Here is a 14841-nt window from a genome sequence, read left to right on the forward strand (position 1 = left end):
TTTATTTTGAGTAAATGAAGGGACAATGACTTTGTAATAGTCCCTTCATTTAATCAAGGTAACTTAAGAGTCCCAGTTTCAGCCCCTGGGTCAGGAAGATCCCCTGGAGATCCCATGGCAACCCACTCCAGTATTCTTGCCTGGAGAATCCCAGGGACAGAGGAAACTGGTGGGACACATGCACGACTTTGTAATCCTGCCTGGGACCTAAGCAAGTATAGATCTAATACTTGGAACTTCCTTCCAACAAAGGGATTGCAATGCTGCCAATCCTCTGCTAGTGGTCTCACCTCCAACGCTTGGCAACATGGCTTCTGAAAATCAGCACCAGAGGACTGGGATAAACCCCCTCAGCTATTACTCCCTGGTTTCAAAGCCCACTGAGTCAAGGTAGGTGATGGACTCTACTCCAGTGATTACACACTCAATGACTCTACAACCTCCTCTTGTCTCAACACTACACATAACTCAGTAAATTGGGGACCATCTGTTACTTACTTAGCCCTGTTTTCATCCCTAAGAGTAAGACTGAAATCCTCTCTCTCATTAGATGACACTGAAACCCCCAAGGATCTTCACACTTCTTGGGTTCCCCAGTTTGCTCTGCGCTCATGTACACTAAATATTCATACACAATGGAAAAGAATTTCCAGTGATAACTATGATCTGTATTTGGGGGAGGAGGGTTGTTTTTGCAAAAGCAGAACATTTTATAAATATAATTCTATTTTCTGATGTAATATTTGTCAGAACTTGAAAATAAACTCATTTGTATCTCTTTGTTTCAGTACCAGCTAATGTCAGACTGAATCATGATATTGAAATGCTGTTTTGTACTCTTTGACATGGGGAATTTTAAGAACAAGCATCATTTCTATCTGCCCATTTTTATGTCACCTCTACCAAAATTCCTTTTACTTTATATTATTTTTCTTCCCCAAAGTTCAAGTCACTCCTGTTTTTTTCTCTCAAAACAAAATAATAGTTAAACTTAATTTTTCCAATTAAAAAATTTCCAAGCAAATCTAGCACCTTATTTCTTTATAGGTTTTTGCCAAGATCTAAAATCACAAATTCTCTGTACACTTTTCCAAATATTTAGAGATATATTTTTGCTGACATTTTAAAGTAATATTTATACCAGTGAACTGAGCTTAAATAAATAGACTGTTACTGGTATAGGCACTATACTATGATATTCTTTGAACGTACCACAAAAAAGGTATTTATCTCAATGACACTCCCCAAGGGAAATGAAATCAAATATTTGCAGCCAACATAAACAAGTAAAGGTCCTGTTTTCTTTACCAGATCAAGGCTAAACAAGTGGGCCTAATTGAGTAAAGCATCACAGAACATATGTGGGTCAAAATTGGCACTCCCTCAAAGTTTGTGTTGAACTGAATTCAAATATCTGAAACTGCTTTTGAAAAAAAAAAAAAACTAAATCCTGCTTTTAAAAAAGCAAGTTAAAGATTGGATCATAAGTCATCTTGGATATGGCAATGCTCTTTCAAAGAACCCTGAATCTCTGAGCAATATTTGTTTAGTTAAACAAGGTTCGACCAACCCTACTGGAACCCTGGGGGAAATTTTTTGTTTAATGTTAGTATAATCCAACCTCAGGCTTCATGAATAATCTTTGTGTTTCTCCTGGTAATAAAGGAAGGGGATACCCAGAAATGATCACAGAAGAAGAGATGGTATATTTGAAGGGCAAGGGAGAAATGAATTTATTGAATTCTTACAATGTATCCAACATTGTGCAAGGTCTTATTTAACTCCAAAACCAACTTTGTGTTTAAGTATCCCTGTTCTTTTATCACAGAGAACTAAACAAGATCACAGGGCTTAAGTATTAAAAATTCATCTCAAAATGCACAGCTGGTAAGGGGTCAAATGGGCTTGTAACCCAGGTCTACCTGGTTCAGAACTCAAGCTTATCTTAATATCCCTGGGAACAAGGAGATCAGTGAGCCAAAGCATAGACTTTCATAGAGCCACTTGCCTGTTGCACACTCATGTTTATAGCAGCATATTCACAATAGCTAAAGAAAGAAGCAACTCAGTGTCCATCACCTGATGGGTGCATAAATGAAATGGGGTAAAAACATACAATGGAATATTTTTCAGCCATTAAAAAAAAAAAGGTGATTGTGACATGACACATGCTGCAACATGGATGAAACTGGAGGATATTGTGTGGAGATAAGGCAGTGGCACCCCACTCCAGTACTCTTGCCTGGGAAATCCCATGGATGGAGGAGCCTGGTAGGTTGCAGTCCATGGGGTTGTGAAGAGTCAGACACGACTGAGCGACTTCACTTTCACTTTTCACTTTCATGCATTGGAGAAGAAAATGGCAACCCACTCCAGTGTTCTTGCCTGGACAATCCCAGGGACGGGGGAGCCTGATGGGCTGCTGTCTATGGGGTCGCACAGAGTCGGACACGACTGAAGTGACTTAGCAAAGCCAGTTACAATAAGACAAACACCATATGATTACACTTGTATGAGGTATCTGTGGTGGTGGTGGTTTAGTTGCCAAGTCATGTCTGACTCTTGTGACCCCGTGGACTATAGCATGCCAGGCTCCTATCTAGAGGAGTGAAACTCTGCAAAAGAAAGTACAATAGAATGGTGGTTGCCAAGGGTGATGAGGAAGGAGAGACTGGAGAGTTGTGAGTGTGGAGTTCCAGTTTTGCAAGATATAAAGAGTTCTGGAGTTTGGTTGTACAACAACATGAATGTAGTTACATATTTAACTTTAAAGTTTTCTATTTTGGAATAACTATATTTACAGAAAAGTTGCAATCATGGTATAGAGAGTTCCCCTGCTGTTAACAACCTATATAATCACTGTGTGCCTGTTCAGTTGTGTTTGACTCTGCAACCCCATGGATTAGAGCTTTCCAGGCTCCTCTGTCCATGGAATTTTCCAGGCAAGAGTACTGGAGTGGGTGGCCATTCCCTTCTCCAGGGGATCTTCCTGACCCAGGGATCAAACCCATATCTCCTGCATTGGCTGGCAGATTCTTTTATTGTTGCACCACCTGGGAAGCCCAATATAATCACTACATTTGTCAAAACTAAGGCATTGACATTGGTATAATACCATTAACTAAACTCCAGACTTTAGACTTTATCCACATTTCTCCAGTTTTTCCTTGAATGCCCTGTTCCTGTTGCAGGATCCAAAAAAAGGACACTGCATTACACTTAAATGCTAAGTCTCCTTCGCCTCCTTTGGTTTGTAACAGTTTCTCAGATTTTCCTTGTTTTTGATGGTCTTGGCAGTTTTGAAGAATGCTGGTCAGGTATTTTGTAAAATGTCCTTTGGACACTTGCTCATGACTAGACTTGGGTTATGAGTAGCAACTGGCTTTTCAATCTAATTTTAACTAAAATTTAAGGTTGATACTTGATTCAATTACCAGACAACTTTTAAGCATGTCTGGAAGAAACTGGGTATGTGAATCTACTTTTTCAACAATTTGTTGTTGTTCAGTAGCTCAGTTGTGTCTGACTCTTTATGACCCCATGGACTGCAACACATATTTTCAACTATAAATTACATGAAATCCAATTTCAGATCAATGATTTCTGATGAAAATATAGCATTCAAATTGAGATGTGTTATAAGTGAAAAATGCATCCTGGATTACAAAGCCATAACAGAAAAAGAAGGATACAAACTACTGCATAAATAACTGCTTATATCTATTACATGTTAAAATGATAATATTTTGAATATACTGAGTTAGGTCATATATATTATTAATATTGCTTTCACCAATTTCTTTTACTTAGAATAGATCTTTTCTTTCCTTCCAGTTTTATTGAGGTATAACTGACATACCACATTATATAAGTTTAAGGCTGTACAGCATGATTTCATTTACATACATCATGAAATGATTATCACAGCAAGTTTAGTGAATATTCATCATCTCATAAAGATGCAACAAATGTGAATGTATTTATAACTACAGGATTGTAGTATTAAAACGGTAAAGATGACAATGTTTATGTTATATGTATTTTACTATGATTTTAACACAAACACCCCTGCCTAAGTTGTGTTTCCCTCACCTTCACCAGTCCTTTCACTTCCTTTTCTGCCCAGTATTATGTATTTTTGCAAGGCAGGAATCAGGATTAATGAAATAACACTTTTACACAGACACTCTATTTTACAATCTGTTCAAAGGGCAAAAGCAATTTTTTAAACATGGATACACATCCAGGACACAAAACAGCCACCTAGTTAAAGGACACAAATTCTTCAAAGCATTTACACAGTCCAATGGAGACAGGTTTCTGTACAAATTGACATTTTAAAGTCATATCCAATGTTTGTGTCTAGTTTTTCCAGCCAGGCCAACTGAAAGGGTGAGAAAGAGGCCACTAGTATTTAATAAACTTCTGTAGCACTCATAATGCCTCAGGCACAGTTGTGAGCACTTCACAAATGTAAGCTTATTTCATCCTTAAAACAACCTTAAGAAGTAGTAGCAGTAGTATCTTCATTTTATAGTTGAGCAGATGAGGACACAGAGAGGTTAAATAACTTGCCCAAAGTCACACAGCTAGGACATGGCCAAGCCAGAAACCTAAACAAAAGAGCCTGACTGTCGAGTTTATGCAACATGGCCTGTCTTTTGTATTTTTTGTGGGCCCCATGGGGAAACAGTGGAAACAGTGGCTGACTTTATTTTTCTGGGCTCCAAAATCACTGCATATGGTGACTGCAGCCATGAAGTTAAAAGATGCTTATTCCTTGGAAGGAAAGTTATGACCAAACTAGACAGCATATTAAAAAGCAGAGACATGACTTTGTCAACAATGATCCATCTAGTCAAGGCTATGGTTTCTACAGTGGTCACGTATGGATGTGAGAGTTGGACTATATAGAAAGCTGAGTGCCGAAGAATTGATGCTTTTGAACTGTGGTGTTGGAAAAGACTCTTGAGAGTCCTTTGGACTGCAAGGAGATTCAACCAGTCCATCCAAAAGGAGATCAGTCCTGGGTGTTCATTGGAAGGACTGATGTTGAAGCTGAAACTCCAATACTTTGGCCACCTCATGTGAAGAGTTGACTCATTTGAAAAGACCCTGATGCTGGGAAAGATTGAGGTCAGGAGGAGAAGGGGATGACAGAGGATGAGATGGCTGGATGGCATCACCGACTCAATGGACATGGGTTTGGGTGGACCATGGGAGTTGGTATTGGACAAGAAGACCTGACGTGCTGTGGTTCATGGGGTCACAAAGAGTCGGACACAACTGAGCAACTGAACTGAACTGAAATATTAAACACACACATATCAGTCAGAAAATTTTTAAAAATTTAAATCTCATTGTCTCTTCCACACCTGCCAATGTTACTCACTGACTTTACACAGAACCTCTTTTGGAAAGCACATCAAGTCAGGGAGCCTCCAGCCAGCGACTCTCCTGCTCTCTCTGCTACCCTCTCTCTAGTAGATTCTGCTTCCATCTACCCCTGTTGACCCTCAGTCTGAGTTCACATCCAACCTCTTTATAACCACTTGCCTCCTGACCAGGCTTCCCTGGAAGCTCCATAGAGTTGTGCTGCCTTATTTCTCCCTCTGCGGGCATAGCTGTCAGGTTCAGTTTCTCAACAATCCTCCAAGGCCTTCTGTATGTGCAGAGTGCATGTGTCTTTGAAGCCCTACACTCTTTCACAGCCTCACTCCAGAGTCCCTTATCTCCCTCTTGGTTCTCTGGCCTCATCTCTGGTCTGTACCTGTTTCCTGACCTGCTCTCTCTTTTCAGGCCAACCTCCCTCTTTCCTGGCATGAACACCTGAAGATCCTCAATGCACACAGCATGGCAAAAGGCATTTTGAAGTGAAGTGTTAGTCACTCAGTCACATCCAACTGTTTGGGACCCCATAGACTGTAGCCCACCAGGTTCCTCTGTCCACGGAATTCTCCAGGCAAGAATACTGGAGTGGACTGCCATTCCCTTCTCCAGGGAATCCTCTTGACCCAGGGATTGAACATGGGTCTCCTGCCTTGAAGGCAGATTCTTTTTTTTTTTTCCTTTCTTTGTTTTTATGGTTTTAAAATTTATTTAATTGGAGGCTAATTACCTAACAATATTGTGGTGGTTTTTGCCATACACTGACATGAATCAGCCATGGACGTATATGTGTCCCTCCTATCCCGAAACCCCCTCCACCTTCCTCCCCATCCCATCCCTCTGGCTGGTCCCAGTGTACTGGCTTTGCGTGCCCTGTTTCATGCATCAATCTTGGACTTATCATCTATTTCACATATGTTAATATATATGATTTAGTGCTATTCTCTCAAATCATCCCACCCTCGTCTTCTCCCACGAGTCCAAAAGGCTGTTCTTTACATCTGTGTCTCTTTTGCTGTCTCGCATATGGTATTGTTATTACCATCTTTCTAAATTCCATCAGCTCAGTTCAGTTGCTCAGTCGTGTCCAACTCTTTGCAGCCCCATGGACTGCAGCACACCAGGCCTCCCTGTCTATCACCAACTCCCAAAGTTTACTCAAACTCATGTCCATTGAGTCAGTGATGCCATCCAACCATCTCATCCTCTGTCATCCCCTTCTCCTGCCTTCAATCTTTCCCAGCATCAGGGTCTTTTCCAAGGAGTCAGTTCTTTGCCTCAGGTGGCCAAAGTATTGGAGTTTCAGCTTCAACATCAGTCCTACCAATGAACACCCAGGGCTGATCACCTTTAGGATGGACTGGTTGGATCTCCTTGCAGTCCAAGGGACTCTCAAGAGTCTTCTCCAACACCATAGTTCAAAAGCATCAATTCTTCAGTGCTCAGCTTTCTTTATAGTCCAACAGTTATATCTATACATGACTACTGGAAAAACCATAGCTTTGACTAGATGGACTTTTGTAGGCATATATACATATGTGTTAATATACTATATTGGTGTTTTTCTTTTTGACTTACTTCACTCTGCTATTAATAGGCTCTAGTTTCATCTACTTCATTAGAACTGACTCGAATGTGTTTTTTATAGCTGAGTAATATTCCATTGTGTATATGTACCACAACTTTCTTATCCATTCGTGTGCCAGTGGACATGTAGGTTGCTTCCATGTCCTAGCTATTGTAAACAGTGTACAGGCAGATTATCATCTGAGCCACCAAAGGGCATTTTACCTCAATCCTATTGTCCATAATTTCAGCTCTATAGCCTGACTCTCACCTAGCTGCCTCAAAAAGATGGGCTTCCCTGGTATTAGGGGCAGGGGGAAAGAGGGTAGTCAGTAAATAAAGCAACTGACCTGAATAACCATTTTGTCAGCTGTGCTCAAACAAACCAAGTAACATTTGATCCTGTAGCAGTTAAAGCAGGCAGGCTTCCCTGGTGGTCCAGTGGTTAGGAATCCAGCTGCCAATGCAGGGGGCATGGTTTTGATCCCTGGCCTGGGAGGATTCCACATGCCGTGGGACAACGAAGCCCACGTGCCACAACTGCTGAAGCCTGCAAGCCTAGAGCCCATGTTCCACAACAAGAGAAGCCACAGTGATGAGAAGGCCACACACTGCAACAGAGAGCGGCTCCCATTCACCACAGAAGGCCCACCCACAGCAACAAAGACCCAGCACAGCCAAAGACAGATGAATAAAGAAAGAGATCAATCTTAAAAGTAAATAAATACATGAAGCAGAGGCAGGCAAACTTATTCTGTAAACGGCCAGGTAGAAAATATTTCTTGTAGACTTTGTAGGCCGCACAGTCTCTGTCCCAACTACTCACCTCTGCCATTGTAGGGTGAAGCAGCAATGGGTGAATAAATGAATGGGTGTGGTTTCATTTCAATAAATCTTTATTCACAAAAACAGGCACAATAGATTTGGCCCATGGGTCATAATTTGCTTCTTTCTCAATTAAAGCACGAGAAACCTTTGTGATGTTTTCAGCTTTTAACATGCGTTTCTGAAACCAGAGTCCGTCCTTATTGTTTTTTTAGACTATCCTGTACTTCACTAACTCTCCACTGAAAGTAAAATTAAACTAAAGTGAGAAACACGATCCATCACATCATTTGCCATATTCCTTTAGGCCAAAGAACACGTCCCAGACATGACAATTATTCACTGCAGCAAACTGATCCACATCTGCTAGCACGTACGCAGCCTCGCTCAGGTACTTCTCAATTTCCATAAAGAATCTTCTCTCACAAAATGTTCATGAAGGAGCTCCAGACTGAGTTTTTTCAAGTCTAGCTTTGAGACGGCCAAACAAAGTTTTGTGCAGGCAATTCACTGAGGGAAGAGAAGAACAGCATGATGTGCTGAGACCTCAGAGATTAATGGTTCACAAATATCAGGCTCTGGAAAAAGTCTCACAGTTTGGGACATTCTGGACTGCTCTGCTTTATCCCAAGGCTCTGATGTGCTCATTCATTAACTCATTTTTTCATTTGCTTAACAAAAGTTTGGGACAGCCTTCTGTGGGCCAGACATGTTGCTAGGCCCTGGGAATGCAATGACAAGACAGAAAGTTTAACAACAGGAAAGACTAGAAAAGAACCCAAGTCTGCCCTTGAAGAGCTTCCAGCCTGCTGTGTGTTATCTTACCAAACTTCCTGCAGTGATGGAAATATTCTTTACCCTGCATTGCCCAACATGATAGCCATCAGCGTCCAAAATGGTGGCTCTTGAGCACTTGAAATATAGCTAGGTGACTAGGAAACTGAATTTTAAATTTCATTTAATTTTGCTTGAAGTTAAAATAGCCATTTATGGCTAGTTGCTGCTGTAATGGACAGTGCAGGTGTCGTGGGGAAAACACTTGAATCAAATTAATATAATATTTAAACTATGTGCTATGTGCTAAGAAGGACTGAGCATTCTGATAATTAATAACAGAAGGAGTTGACCAATTCATGAAGGTCAGGAAAAACTTCTCTAAGGAAGTGGCAAGGGATGAGAAATTTGAAAAAAAAAAAAAAGGATCAATAGTATATAGAAGATGCTGAAAGATGAAAAGAGAAAGCTCGGAAAGGTGAGTAAACTGTCTATTGCAATGGTCCAGATGACCAACGATGGACATGGCTTAAATTCAGACAGATTTATGGGATGTACAGAAAGCAAGATTGAGGTATCCTGAGAGAAGACTGGATGTGAGACATAAGGAGAGATCTGTCTCAAGGATGACAGCACAACTTGCAGCCCCTGGTGGAAGAGGGTGCTATTGACTAAACAGAAAACACAGTGGGATGAGCAGTGGGGGATACTATTGGTTTGGTCTTCAACATGTTAAGCTTGAGGGGCTCAGAGACATCCATATGGTCTGCTGAACAGGCAGCGCCTCAGAGGAGGAAGAAATGAAGATAGAAATTGGTGGGCTATTAGTGAAGAGGGTATATTAATTCTGTCCCCATGATCATGTAAGGCATTCCTGGTCAGTTGCCACAATTTTTGGTAGTTCATGTAAAAAAGGTAGTATGTATCAATAGACTATATCCAAAGCAATGTAATAATTACAACAGGGGTTTATATGGGAAGAGATCAGGAAGGATTCAAATAGGGGGGTGGGGTTCACTTGTAAAAGCTTTGTAAGAAAGTAAAACTATCTAAAAAGATGTGGAGTAGGGCACAAGAAATTCACACACAGTGGGTGCTCCAGGCAATTATAAAGGAGCAGGAGAGATGCAAAGATTCAGTTCAAGCTGAGGTCTCAGGAGCTGATCTAGGAGAGAACACTGTAGTTCAGTTTAACAGATGGAAACAAGTATATGTGGAGCTGAGACAAGAATGAGCAGCCCACGGTGGACATTTTAAAATCGATTTGCTCAGTTTCTGCTTATGTGATAATTATATTTGGATACAAACAAGTTAAGTATTTAATTTTAAAAATGATGTCACAATATAATTGACAGCATGAACTGGAAAGTTGTTCATGTCTTTCATCCACTTCGCGTACACGATTTCCATCTTAGGAGCATGTCACTTCTTGAACTGGTGAAAAGGCAACTCACCAGTTTTAAACAATCTGCTCTTTGAGTGGCCATACGCATGACTGCATTTGCCTTCCCACTACTTCCTGAGCTGAGCTCAATTTCTTCCATTTAAAGGTCTTGCTACTGGGACTTCCCTGGTGGTCCAGTAATTAAGAATCTGCCTTTCAATATAGGAGATGTGTGTTCTATCCTTGATCAGGGAACTAAGGTCCCACATGCCACACAGCAACTAAGCCCGAGTGCAACAACTAAAGAGAAGCCCGTGTGTCACAACTAAGATCCAACACAATCAAATAAATGACAATATTTTTAATTACAAAAAGTAAAAGTACTGCTACTGAACAATAGGCTAGTGAAGAAATAAACTGTGTTACAATTGCACTAATCAATAATTTTATTACTTGCCCTGAAAATTACAACACTAAAAACAAAAAGGGCTTCCCTGGTGGCTCAGATGGTAAAGAAGCCACTCCACTCCAGTATTCTTTCCTGGAGAATCCCCATGGACAGAGGAGCCTGGCAGGCAACAGTCCATGGGGTCACAAAGAATTGGGACGCAACTGAGTGACTAACCACAAAAACAAAAAATTTACATTGGCTTCCAAGTAGCAGAACCTGTTGACTGTAGTTGAGATTCTTGGAAATGTGTTCAGATTCTTTCAGGACACAAAGGGAACTGAATCTAAATCTGATCAAGTGTAAACAAACAAATATTCAGGTATTTCAGGCCTAGACTTTGTACTCTTTTATTCTACAGACATTCTCCCAGTCCAGTTCCCCTCCCCTCCTACCCTGAGGCAGCCACTGAGAAGAACGTGGCATCTATCCCTTCCAGTCCAAGCTTTTATATTTTGACTACATTTATAAATATGAAAACAATATATGGCCTAGCTTTGGGGTTGATTTATGTACATGTTATTCTATAATATGAATCATTATAAAACTGTGTTTAATAACACTCTCAAGACTTTGCTCCGAACTACCAAATACCACTTACTATTCATGATTTTCACAATATGATCATGTTGCTTCTTGTGCCAATTATCATCATTTGGCCCTTCCAATCCGCTTCCTTTTCCACCCTGCTTTCTGCCCTGGAAAGCTCACCTGTGGGGGCCACACGTCCTGGATCCCTTATTCTCAGCTTCCTGCTGGAGACCAGCGATGGAAGGCTTGGCTGGAGAAGAGAAGTCAGGAGGAGAGTGAGGCTGAAGCACTTACTCCTCTGGCTCCCTCTCTGAGAGATTGCCTTAGTTTGGCTGCATCACTGGACAGAAGGTCATTGCTCCTCTCAAGCAGCCTGCTTCTGCATAACTCTATCCTTCCACATCCAGAGACCTCTGCTTTCCCTTGTGTTACCCCTGCAGACCTCAGAGTTCTGAGCCTGCCAGCTCTGGGATCCTTGTACTTCCCTACACCCCTCCACATCTTTATAATTAGCCTTTTGATTTATTATCCTTCTTGAATTGTCCTAACTTGAATGTGCCTAAGTTAAATTTCCCATTGAAAAACTAACTGATCTTAATATTTAAAAAATAACCTTTGAGGTTTTTTTATAGTTAAAATTATTCAATGGAAAAAATCTTCACAAGGTTTTTTTTTCCACAACCAGACTTTGTACTCTTTTATTCTACAGACATTCTCCCAGTCCAGTTCCCCTCCATTCCTACCCTGAGGCAGCCACCGATAGGAACAAGACATCTATCCCTTCCAGTCCAAGCATTTATACTTTTACCACATTTATGAATATGAAAACAATATATGGCAATATATTTGCAATTTGAGGTCACATTCCAGGAATAAATAATCTGTACTAACCTTCTTGATATCCTTTTGCTTGTTATATTGTTTTGACCAATGTCAACCTGGGTCTTCTGCAAACATGCACATGTAGCACTGACTGGGTGGTTTTAGTTTGCTCACATATTTCAGAAACTTGAAAGATTCTGAAAAGCCCTCTTTCCTGAGTAATCCTTTTTGGGAAATAAACATTGCCTTATATAATGTTTTGCTAGTTGGGTTGTATAGCTCTTCTTCCCATCTATTAGTTGACTTTCAAATGTGTTTGTAACATGTTTTGTCAAAGATATTAGTTTTAATTCAAATTATCTGTCTTTTATGACTTATGGTATTTATCTCTTTAAGAAATTCTTCGCTACCCCAAGTTCACAAAGATATTCTTCATGTTTACTTCTAAATGTTTTAAAGTTTCTTTTTTAAACATTCTGGTATGCAATTTGAGACAGAGATCCAACTTTATAATTTTCCATATGGAGAGCCAACTGGCATCTCTATCTACAGAAGAGTCTATTCTTTCCCAAATGATTTGAACACCACCTCTATCCCAAGCATTGTGTATATACATGGGTCTTCTCTAGGTCTCTCCTCTGCTCCATGGTACATCCCTGCACCAGTTCAAATCACAGTTCCATAGTCATGATGTCTAGCAGGGTGAATGTACCCACCATGCTTTTCTTTAAAAGTTCTTTAAAACCTTTTGTTTTCTGTGCTGATAAAGTAGACTTCTCCCCAGAATAAACTTGGAGTTGACCATTTCTTCTATTTGAATTTTAGAAGCTAACTGTCTCATTACATGAAAAGTTCTACTGGAATTTTGAGTGGGATTGTGCTGACTTTATAAGTCAATTCAGGAGAGAAGTATTTTCACCATAGCCAGTCCTTCCATGTATCTACATTGTTCAGCTCCCAACTAATTCAAGTTTGCTTTTACATTTAAAGATTTCTTTTGTAATATTTCTTTTACATGTTTGGGTTGCTTAATTGCCAAGCATTCTATAAAATGGAGGTTTTTATATTTTCAAATTGGTCATTACTAATTCAGGAATCCTATTTTTTTTATTTAGCCACTATGCAGTAGTCATGTATGGATGTGAGAGTTGGACTGTGAAGAAGGCTGAGTGCCAAAGAACTGATGCTTTTGAACTGTGGTGTTGGAGAAGACTCTTGAGAGTCCCTTGGACTGCACGGAGATCCAACCAGTCCATTCTGAAGGAGATCAGCCCTGGGATTTCTTTGGAGGGAATGATGCTGAAGCTGAAATTCCAGTACTTTGGCCACCTCATGCGAAGAGTTGACTCATTGGAAAAGACCCTGATGCTGGGAGGGATTGGGGGCAGGAGGAGAAGGGGACGACAGAGGATGAGGTGGCTGGATGGCATCACTGACTCAATGGACGTGAATCTGAGTGAACTCCGGGAGTTGGTGATGGACAGGGAGGCCTGGCGTGCTGCAGTTCATGGGGTCGCAAAGAGTTGGACACGACTGAGCGACTGAACTGAACTGAACTGATGCTGAAATATTCAGTTTCATAGTTCATTTACACGGGATTTTCTATGCATATACTCACATTGTTACAAATGACTTTGTAAAGTTTGCCTCTTTCTTTCCAATTGTTATAGCCCCTATTTCATTTCTTTGACAAGCAGTGAGAAGGATCCTTATCCTTTTCATATCAAATTAAAAAGAACATTTCTAACACAACACTTCTCCACTTACATTCACATGACATTTGCTTCAGATGATAGGAATAATAAGGATGTTTCCAATCATTTTTAGTTTTCTAAGACTATATCACGGATAGGTATTGATTCACCACAGATGCTTTTTCTATATCACTTCACATAATATATAGCTTATACTAATTTATGTTACAGATATAAATTATATATATTTAATTTTTACACAATATATATTTTACACATTCCCTTTAATCTGTTAATATCATATATAAGTATGTGCTGAAATAGAGTTATCTGTATGTTCTTGGAGAAACCCTAACATATACTGCTGGATGGATTTTTGGCTAGTACTTTATTTAGTATGTTAATATTCATGCTCATTAATGAAATTGGTCTGTATACTTTTTGCACTGTAAAATATCACAGTTTTGGCATTGTATTAGTTTCCTATTGCTGCTATAACAAACAACCACAAATAAATTTATTTGTTTAAATAAATAAATTTAATAATAAATAAATTTAGAGGCTTAAAATAATGTACATTCATTAGCTCATACAGTTCTGGAGATCACAATTCCAAAACAGGTCTCAACGGGCTCAAATCAAAGTATCAGCAAGGCAGCACTCCTTTCTGGAGGTTCCTTGCCTTTTGCAGCTTCTAAAGGCCTTCCACATACTTTAGCTCACGAACCTTTTCCATTTTCAAAGCCAGTGATTCCTGGTTGAGTCTTTCTTGTATTATAGCACTCTAACCTTCTTTTCTGACTTCTTCCACTTTTCAGGACCTTTGTGATTCTACAGGGTCCACCTGGACAATCCTTGAAATCTATTTTAAACTCAGCAGATTTGCAACCTTCATTCCATCTGCTACTATAACTGCCCATTGCCATGTAATGTCACATATTCACAGGCTCTGTGATTAGGATATCTTTGGGAGATGGTTGTTCTGTCTACTACAGGTATCAAAAATATAATACCCTTAAAAGCAGTTGGGATAGTTTCTCTTTCTATTCTGTGAAACAGGACAAGTTAGACGTCCTTCACTCCTTAAAGATTCAATGAAACACCTTCCTTGTATGACTCTTTTTCAGGGATGTTAATACTTGAGTTAATAAGTGACTTTGTTTCTCCTTTAGTTTTCTTGTGTCGATTACCAGTTTAGACCCAATATTCCATGAGAGCCATAAAACTCCCAACACACTGGACAATCTGTCCACTGCATTTTGTTTTTCCTGGAAAAATTCCACCAAATCCCTGTGTTCTCTTAGCCCAAAACTAGACTGTTTGCTCTTTAAGAAGACCTAATCCTCGGAAAAATCCCTGTTACTGCCTTGGGAATTCCTTTTCTTTCTCTCCTATGAGATTCTCCTTTC

This window comes from Capra hircus, chromosome 1 (genome assembly GCF_001704415.2).
Source record: "Capra hircus breed San Clemente chromosome 1, ASM170441v1, whole genome shotgun sequence".
Lineage (NCBI taxonomy): Eukaryota > Metazoa > Chordata > Mammalia > Artiodactyla > Bovidae > Capra > Capra hircus.